Source organism: Macaca nemestrina, chromosome 18, assembly GCF_043159975.1.
Source record: "Macaca nemestrina isolate mMacNem1 chromosome 18, mMacNem.hap1, whole genome shotgun sequence".
NCBI classification, from domain to species: Eukaryota; Metazoa; Chordata; class Mammalia; order Primates; family Cercopithecidae; genus Macaca; species Macaca nemestrina.
In genome coordinates, this window is record NC_092142.1 from 58,559,665 (window position 1) to 58,568,898 (window position 9,234).

Below are 9,234 nucleotides of genomic sequence, written 5' to 3' on the forward strand. Positions count from 1 at the left end.
TGATCAACAAGACTTGGGCCTTTTCCACTGGGCACACCTGATATACAAGCCACCAGTCCTCTGTTACATTTCATTCAACTATGAATGAAGTAGGAGAGTTGACAAACTCAAAATGAAACCAACTTACCAGCCCTATTCCAGATTTGAAAGAAAATGTGACACATCTATACATCTGAGGCTTAGCTATTTTCCCCTTAGAAAAAGATTTCTAAAATTAATATTAACATGATAACTATTGACTTTTATTGTTAGTTTATTCTATGACAGTAATTATGCCAGCTTTCTATTTTTATTCTCACTGCAAACATGTCAAGTGGTTACTATATTTCTGCTTTTTAATAGATAATGAAATGAAGATATAGAAAAGTGATATAATTTGTCATAGAACAATACTTGTAGGTAATACAGTTGGGATTTGAATCCAGAGCCTGTGCGTATTCAAAACTGAACAAAAAAAGAGATATTTCAAGCCTGTAGAAGTTTTAGACAGAGTTTCTTCAAAAGGCCTCTAGCTTTTGATCTCAGGAAACCTCCAGTTCCAGTGAATTTTGTTTGGTTTGGTTTTAACACTTGCCTGAGCTTTGAGGAACCATAATGCATTTTGGTTCTTTCATATCACGGATATCTCACAGCAAGTCACATATGGGGAGCAAAGATTTGTATCTTGCCTTTTGTTTGTTAGTTTTATGTTTTTATTTTCGAAATGGAGTCTTGCTCTGTCACCCAGGCTGGAGTGCAGTGATGTGATCTCGGCTCACTGCAACCTCCGCCTCCCAGGTTCAAGCAATTCTACCACCTCAGCCTCCTGAGTAGCTGGGATTACAGTCATGAGCCACCATACCGGGCTAATTTTTATATTGTTAGTAGAGATGGGGTTTTGCCATGTTGGCCAGGTTGGTCTTGCACTCCTGACCTCAAGTGATTCCCTCGCCTTGGCCTCCCAAAGTGCTGGGATTACAGGTGCAAGCCACCATACCAAGCTAAGATTTCTATCTTGTAAAGAGAGTATTTTATTTGAGAAGAGTGAGAGTCCATCAGTAATCCTTTGATGGGAATCAAAGATGCTTTGGAAATATACATGGGAACTTCATAATTGCTCAGTATCTTGATGCTTGCTAAAAGAAGTAGCAAGATTTCTCATTTTGTCAGCCCTTCAAACCTCATTTTCCAGATGAGAAGCATTGTTTCAGCTTTCTGAGTCTGTTGATATTCAGCCACCTTCTTACATTTCCCAGCTCATGGGCTTAGAAAAATGCATGTAGTCAGAGTCTGTTTAGCAGACTAGAGCACATGGTATCCTTTGTGTGTGTGTGTGTGTGTGTGTGTGTGTGTGTGAGGAGCTTCTTTGTTTTTAATTATGAAAATAACACTTCACATGACAATAAATAAGTAGGTAGTATAAAAGGGCTAGAAATGAAAAGCTAATTACTTCTACACTCTGGACCTACTACCTCTCCTCAGTCATTAACTACACAGATTCTACTATATGTTTATAGAGGAAAAATGTGTACATATTATAAATAGTAACTGTACTCTGTACAAACATATGCTTATAAACATATCATTTTTGTTTTTACATAGGTGCATGTACCTTTCAGATAGTTTTGGCCTTATTTTTTTCATGAAATGTATCTCAGAGGGAGATTTTCAGATAAAATGCAAGAGGAAAGCCAAATGACCTAATAATGTTTCTTCCAGTACCTAATCAAACAAACAACAATTTGAAAACAAAGAAAAATAATGATCAGCACTACTGGTGATTCAGATGCAGATGTGGTACCCAAATCATTTGCCCAACACTTCAGAAACCATAAAGGCAGAATACAGGCAATCAAATTCTGAGATTTATCATTAATTTAAAGAAAAATTTGCAATGGTAGTCAAATCACTTCGTCAAAAAAAAAGTATGGCCGAAAGTTCTGCAAATTTGGAGATAAATACAAATACAGATCCAGGAATCTCAGTATACTTCGAGTGAGTAAGTTGTGGAGGAAACCACATTTAGGCAAATCAAACTGCTACAAATTAAAGACAAAGTGAAAAGCCTTGAAGCAGCTACACAAAAATAAAATATCTTACAAAGGGAACGAATAATTTGAATAATTCATCAGAAACTATGGAGGTCACAAGACTGTGAAACTACATTTTCAAGTGTTCAAAGTAAAAAACAAAATCCATCACTTTTTTTCCAGTGCAAGTGTCCTTCAAGAATAAATGTGAAATAAAGACATTTTTAGATAAAACTAAGAGAATTTTTTTGTCAGCAGACCTTCATTCTAAGAAATGTTAAAGGAAGTTTCTCATACTGAAAGGAAATCATATCAGATGAAACTCATATCTTTAGGAAATCATAAGAGCATCAGAAAAAATAAATACCTGACTCAATAAATAGACCTTTTTCTTCTAGTTAAAAAAAGTATATAAGATCACTTAAAATAAAAATTATAGTACTTTCTTGTGGGCTTTGTAAATGCATAGATATAATGCATATGTGAACTAGAGTATAAAAGATGGGGCTAAATGCATTCACATGATTACAAGTTTTCTATATTTTACGTGAAGTAAAATATTTTATATATTTATGAAATATACATTAAATATATTTTACATGAATTAGTGTAATATTAATTATAAGACATCTGTAGAAAATATAAAGATATATATGGCAATCACTAGATCAACCACTTAAAATGTAATAGGATATATCTAAAATCCCAATAAATAAATTAAATGAAATTCTAAAAATAATCATATAAATGTTAAAGAAGTTAGAAAAGGGAGAAGAGGATAACCACAACACTGACCAAAACAAAAGAAAACAGGAAACGAAGCAAAAACCAAAAATAATAAAAATGTACACCTAAGTCTAATCACATTGAAAATTACAATAAATGATAATGGACAAAATATTTCAAATGAAAGTAAATATTTTCTGAATGGATAAAAAAGCAAAACCCAATTTTACACTGTCTATAAAATAATAATTTAGCTACAAAGACAGATATATTAAAAGTAATGGATAAAGAAAGATATGCTATGTACATAGCTTAAGAATGCTGGAGTGATTATATTAATATCAGACAAAATTGATTAAAGACAAAGAACATTGGCTAGTCACCGTGGCTCACACCTGTAATTCCAGCACTTGGGAGGCTGAGGTGGGCAGATCATGAGGTCAAGAGATCAAGACCAGCCTGGCCAATATGGTGAAACCCCATCTCTACTAAAAATACAAAAATTAGCTGGGCGTAGTGGCATGCACCTGTAGTCCCAGCTACTCGGGAGGCTGAGGCAGGAGAATTGCTTGAACCCAGGAGGTAGAGGTTGCAGTGAGCTGAGATCGCACCACTGCACTCCAGCCTGGAGACAGAGAGAGATTCTGTCTCAAAAAAAAAAAAAGAAAAGAAAAAGAAGACAAAGAACATCACTGGTAATAAAGAAGGGCATTTCATAAAGTTAGAAAGATCAATTTGTCAGAAAGACATAAACAATCATAAATGTATATGTACCATATGTACCTAGTAACAGAGCTTCATAATACAGGAAGCGAGAATTGACAGAATTAAGAGATAAATAGCTCAAACTCTTTACTTTCTATGTGATAAACTGTTTAAAATAAAGATACATTTGTATGAAATTCTAGAACAGGCAGAACAAATTAATGGTAGAAAAAACAGTATAGTAGTTGCCACTGGAAGATAGGGATAGTGACTGACTTGTGCCATCAGGCCTGGCTAATTTTGTATTTTTAGTAGAGAGAGAGTTTCACCATGTTGGCCACGCTGGTCTCAAACTCCTGACCTCAAGTGATCCACCTGCCTTGGCCTTTCAAAGTGCTGGGATTACAGGTGTGAGCCACCATACCCAGCCAGGTTTTTCTTTTTATTGTTGAGTAGTGTTCATTGTCTCTTTGTGCTGCAATTTATCTATTCATCCATTGATGTAGATTGGATTGTTTCCAATATTTGACTATTATGAATATAGGCATTATAAGCATTTGTGGACAAAAAAAGATTATACATAAAGATGCATGAATAAACCTTCTGGGGTGATAGTAATGCCTTTATGTTAATAGGGATTTGGGTTATACTTATGTCTGTATCAACCTGTACCATGAAATTTGTGAATTTAGTCGTGTGTATATTTTTCAGCAGAAGAAAAAATAACTATAAGCAAATGAACTCCTGTTAATGATATGTGTGTTGAAGTATATAAGGAGAAGTATATTGACATCTATACTTTATTTTAAAAGGCACTAAAAATAAAGTGGATTAATATATGGATAGAGAGATGAGCATGTGGATAGTTATTTTATAAATAAGTACAGTAAGATGTTTATAAATAAGTACAGTAAGATGTTTATAAATTAGTGGTTGAATATGCATATTGTACTGAAGTGAGTAGTGTTCCCCCCCAAATTCATGCCTACCTGGAAACTGTGAATGTGACCTTTTTTGAAAACAAAATATTTGCAGATTTAATCAAGTTAAAATGAGGTTACAATGGATTAATGTGGCTCCCAATGGTTGGCATCCTTAAAGGAAGAGGGAAAGGTAAACACAGATCACAGGGAAGAATGCCATGTGAGGACGAGGTAGAAATTGGGGTGATGTGTCTATAAACCAAGAAATGCCAAGGATATCCAGCAGCCAGCATAAGTTAGGAAAAAAGCATGCAACAGATTCTTCCTCAGAACTCAGAAGGAACCAACCCTGCCAACACCTGGATTCTGGACTTTTAGCCACCAGAAATAAGACAGATAAATTTCTGCTGTTTTTCACTGCCTGGTTTGTGGACATTTGTTACAGCAGCCCTAGGAACTAGTGCACGTGTTCGCTGTAAATTTGAATCGAGACGGTGAACATACATTTGGTCACTATAAAATTATTTCAGCTCCTTTACATATTTGAATATTTTTACACTGAAACTTTGGGAAAGAATAAATGAGCAGAAGCTGAATTCTGTTACCCGATAGATAGTCATAATCCTTTGCCCAGATTCATCATCTGAGCTGTTTTTCAGACCCACAATCTTTGGATTATAAGAGAGTCTAGTTCTAGTGGGAAAGACTGCAACTCTTTGGCAGATGTTACAGCTGTGATTCCTTCATTCTTTCTCTGAAGAGAATATCAGCTATTCATCTGACCATACACAAAGCAAAAGGAAGTACTTAAGTCCTTTGATTTGTTTCCTGGATGATCTGAATTGACATTGATTCCTGGGTACATAAAGTACCAACATGGCTTGTGCATGCAGTAGGAGTGTGTGAAAGTCTGTTGGCAAATAGAGTATTGTCCCAGTCTGCCTCACAGTGTGGCTGCTAATCCATTTGTTGTATTCACGGATGTATAATTTTAAATAACATAAATAACAGTTGGACACATCTTCATGTGGAACAAAAGCTTGACCTGTGAAATAAGAGCTATTTTAATAATAAAGGCCATAAGAAGCCCCTGAAACTCCTCCCTCCACTCCACTAGGATGATCACCTTTGCAGGCTAATGGCAGATATAAGTACCACAAAGCCTTAAAGGATTCAGGGGTGATAGTTCATCCCCATTTAATTCAACAGTCTAGCCTCTACTAAAACAGATTATGAGGAATGACAATAAATCATTGTAAATGTAATCAAGCATTGGTTCTAAGTTAGTCACTATGTTGGATGTGCTTTCCTGACTAGAACTGATGAACACAACTTCATGTACCTTATAAGTGGCTACCGATCTGGCTAATGTGATCTTCTCATTACCCAACCGGAAGGAGAATCAGAAGCAGTTTGCATTCACCTAGGATCCATAGCAGTATACCCTCAGTCTTGCCTCAGAGTCATATTAATTCACTCAGCCATAAAGATAACATTAATTCACTCTCCAAGGAGGTCCTGGCAAGGTGGACAACCTGCAGAACACAAGATTGCACACTATATTGTTGATGCAGTTAATCAGACCCCATGGACAAAATGTGATAAGCCCTCTGAATGTCTTGGTAAATATATGGGCTCCAATTGTAAGGAAATAAAGATTCAGTCTGTCACATTGTTGAATATTTAGAGGTGTAGTGGTCTAAGTTGTATCAGAACATAGTCTCCAAAGCTATGGACAAATTATTGTGTTTTATCCCACTTCCATTGAAAAGGAGAGAAGTACTGGGTTTAAGTTTGCTCTTTAAGTTTGCAGGCAGTGTATTCTGCACTTGAGAATCCTCATGCAAGCTATATATTGCTGTAGAAGACGTCTAGGCTTTCGTGAGACCCAGAGAGAGAAACATCATGAAAGCAGCTCTAGGTAGTATGGGTTAAATTGTGTCCCCTCAATATTCATATATTTCAGCCCTAACCCTGAGTATCTTGGAATGTGAACTAATTTGGACATAGGATCTTTAGAGATGTAATTAAGCTAAAACAAGGTCATCAGGGTAGGGCCTAATCAAATATAACTGATATCTTTATAATAAAGGGAAATTTGGACACAAATATATACAGAGAGGGGAGATGATGTGGAGATAACATAGGGAGAAGATGACCATCTGTGTGCCAAGAAAAGAAGCCTGGAGGATCCTTCCCCACAGACCTTAGAAGAAACCACCACACCAACACTTTGATCTTGGGCTTTTATCCTCCAGTGTTGTGGGGAAATGAATGAATTTCTGTGATGTCACACAGTTTGTGCTATTTGTTACAGCAGCTATTGCACACGAATGCACTAAGTTACGCCCTGCTGCTTGGCATATTCCTGCATGCACATCTCCACCTCAGAGGTTTCTGAAGAACCTGAACTAAAACAAAAAAACCTCTCCTATTTAATTCCTGAATACTAGTATTCATCTTCTGGTACCATAAGGTGTTTTACAGTAATCTTGTACGTTTCTTAGCCAAGAGTTGTAATCAGTCATTTCTTTTAAAGATATGTAGAAATCGGTTTTTGTGCCAAGGGTAACTACTGCTAATGTTGCTCACTGTTTTTAGGCTTTTTCAATGGAAAAAAGTAAGGCATACTTTTTCCTTTCCTCTTTTCCCTTTCCTTTCCCTCCCTCTTCCCCGTCCTCCTTCCCTCTCTTTTTTCCTCCCCTTTTCCCCCTGTTTCTGTTTCCCCCTCCCCTCCCTTACTCTCCCTTCTCCTTTTTCCTTCCTTCCTCCCTCCCTCCCTCCCTCTCTTTCTTTCTTTCTTTCTTTCTTTCTTTCTTTCTTTCTTTCTTTCTTTCTTTCTTTCTTTCTTTCTTTCTTTCTTTCTTTCTTTCTTTCTTTCTTTCTCTCTCTTTCTTTCTTTCTTTCTTTCTTTCTTTCTTTCTTTCTTTCTTTCTTTCTTTCTTTCTCTTTCCTTCCTTCCTTCCTTCCTTCCTTCCTTCTTTCTTTCTTTCTCTTTCTTTCTTTCTTTCTTTCTTTCTTTCTTTCTTTCTTTCTTTCTTTCTTTCTTTCTTTCTCTTCTCTTTCTTTTTTCTTTCATTCTTTTCTTTCTTTTCTCTTTCTTTTTCTTTCTCTCTTAAAAAGAGAAATGTATTGCACATTTATATTGACATTTTCAATTAAAATTCAAGATTATGGAGATTTCAGTTAACTTCTTTCATTTCATATTTGTATCTCTTGAATTCTTGCTTCTGACACCACTGACATAATTTCTTTTGTACTCTATATTTGAGCTTACTTCCCATCCATATGATGTATTAAAATAACTCGATCTATTTTTGTCTTTGGTAGTTTGACTTCATATCTCTGATCCCAACTAGGACATGTATTTTTTTTAATTCTAAAAAGCTACTTAATTCTAAAAAGTTTTTTTACTTCTAAAGAGTACATAGCGCTTACTATGTACTAAGCACTGTTTTTTAACTTAACTAACAATAATATATTATATAGTTTCAAGTAGCTAGGAGGAGGATATTGAAAGTTTCCAAAACAAAGAAATGATAAATGTTTGAGAGGATGGATATGCTACTCACCCTGATCTGATCACTAGTCATCATATGTCTCTAAACATTATTATGTGCCCCATGCATGTGTAAAAAATTATTTGCCAATTAAAAAATAAAATAAATATTTAAAATGTGCATTAACTCATTTCATCCTGACAGTAACCCTCTGACATTGATACTGTTGTTATCCCAGTATTACAAATGAGAAAACTGAGGCATATACAAGTTAAGTAACTTGTGAAAAATATTGCTCGTAAATAGCAGAGCTGCTGTTTGGACTCAGGCATCTGACTCCAGAGCAATGCACTTTAACTAAGGTGTACTGTCAACATATCATAGTGGACTTAGAGAAATGGTCCAAATAAAATAAAAATAGTTTTGATGAATTATAATCATTAACCTTCACATAACTCTTGATGTCTCGCTTTGCAGGTGTTTTTGTAGCTAATATCCTCTCACTTGCTGCTCAGAATCTTGGGAGAGAGAGATGTATCTCAGAGAGAGAAGTGACTTGCCCAAGGGCACACAGCTGGTATGTGGGAGCATCAGGATTTGAACCAGAGTACAAATTATTTTTATTTCCTGTATACATAGATGGAAACTGAGATTAAGAGGAGTTAAACTATTTATATTCTTCTGTCCTCCAGAGGCTTGGCGTGGTGATTTGGAGGGAGTCCATGCAATACATGTACTAAGTCCAAGTTAGCATCCATATTTATACTGAATAATTAGATGCTTCTCAACTCCTCTGGTTCCTCTGGGGACACAGGACTCCCAGTGGCAACTTACGCTGCTGGCAGCAGCTTGGCCCTGTGAACCAGGGTGGCCCTGTAGAAGCAGAGGGTAAGCAGGTCAGAGGCTTTCTGTGAATTGGAGGCTCCAAGCTTCTGTTTGCAAAGGATGACTTGTGAATCCTTGATCTGTAGACAACCAATGATAACTTTGCTGTTGAAAGCAAAAGGCTGTGACTTATTCCTCTCATCTTAGATTTGAATACTAGCTCTGCTTTTGGGGGAATACAGTTTCTGTGTCTGATAAAGGCACAATAACTCATCTCTGGATAATCAAAACACCAAATTAACAATTAAACACATCAAAATAATTTTGTTTAATTTTACTTTGATTTTTAAAGCCTGCATTTATTTTCATTAAAATTTAATTTTGTTTCACAATTTTGAACCACTTATATGGTTTTCAAAGTTGAGTCTAAAAAATAAACTACCTTTAGAAAATATTAGATTTTCTATATATGCCTTTTATTATTTTTTCAATGAACTCCTCACTCTTACTGTCTAGAGTTTTCTGATTATTATTTAAAATTTTTTC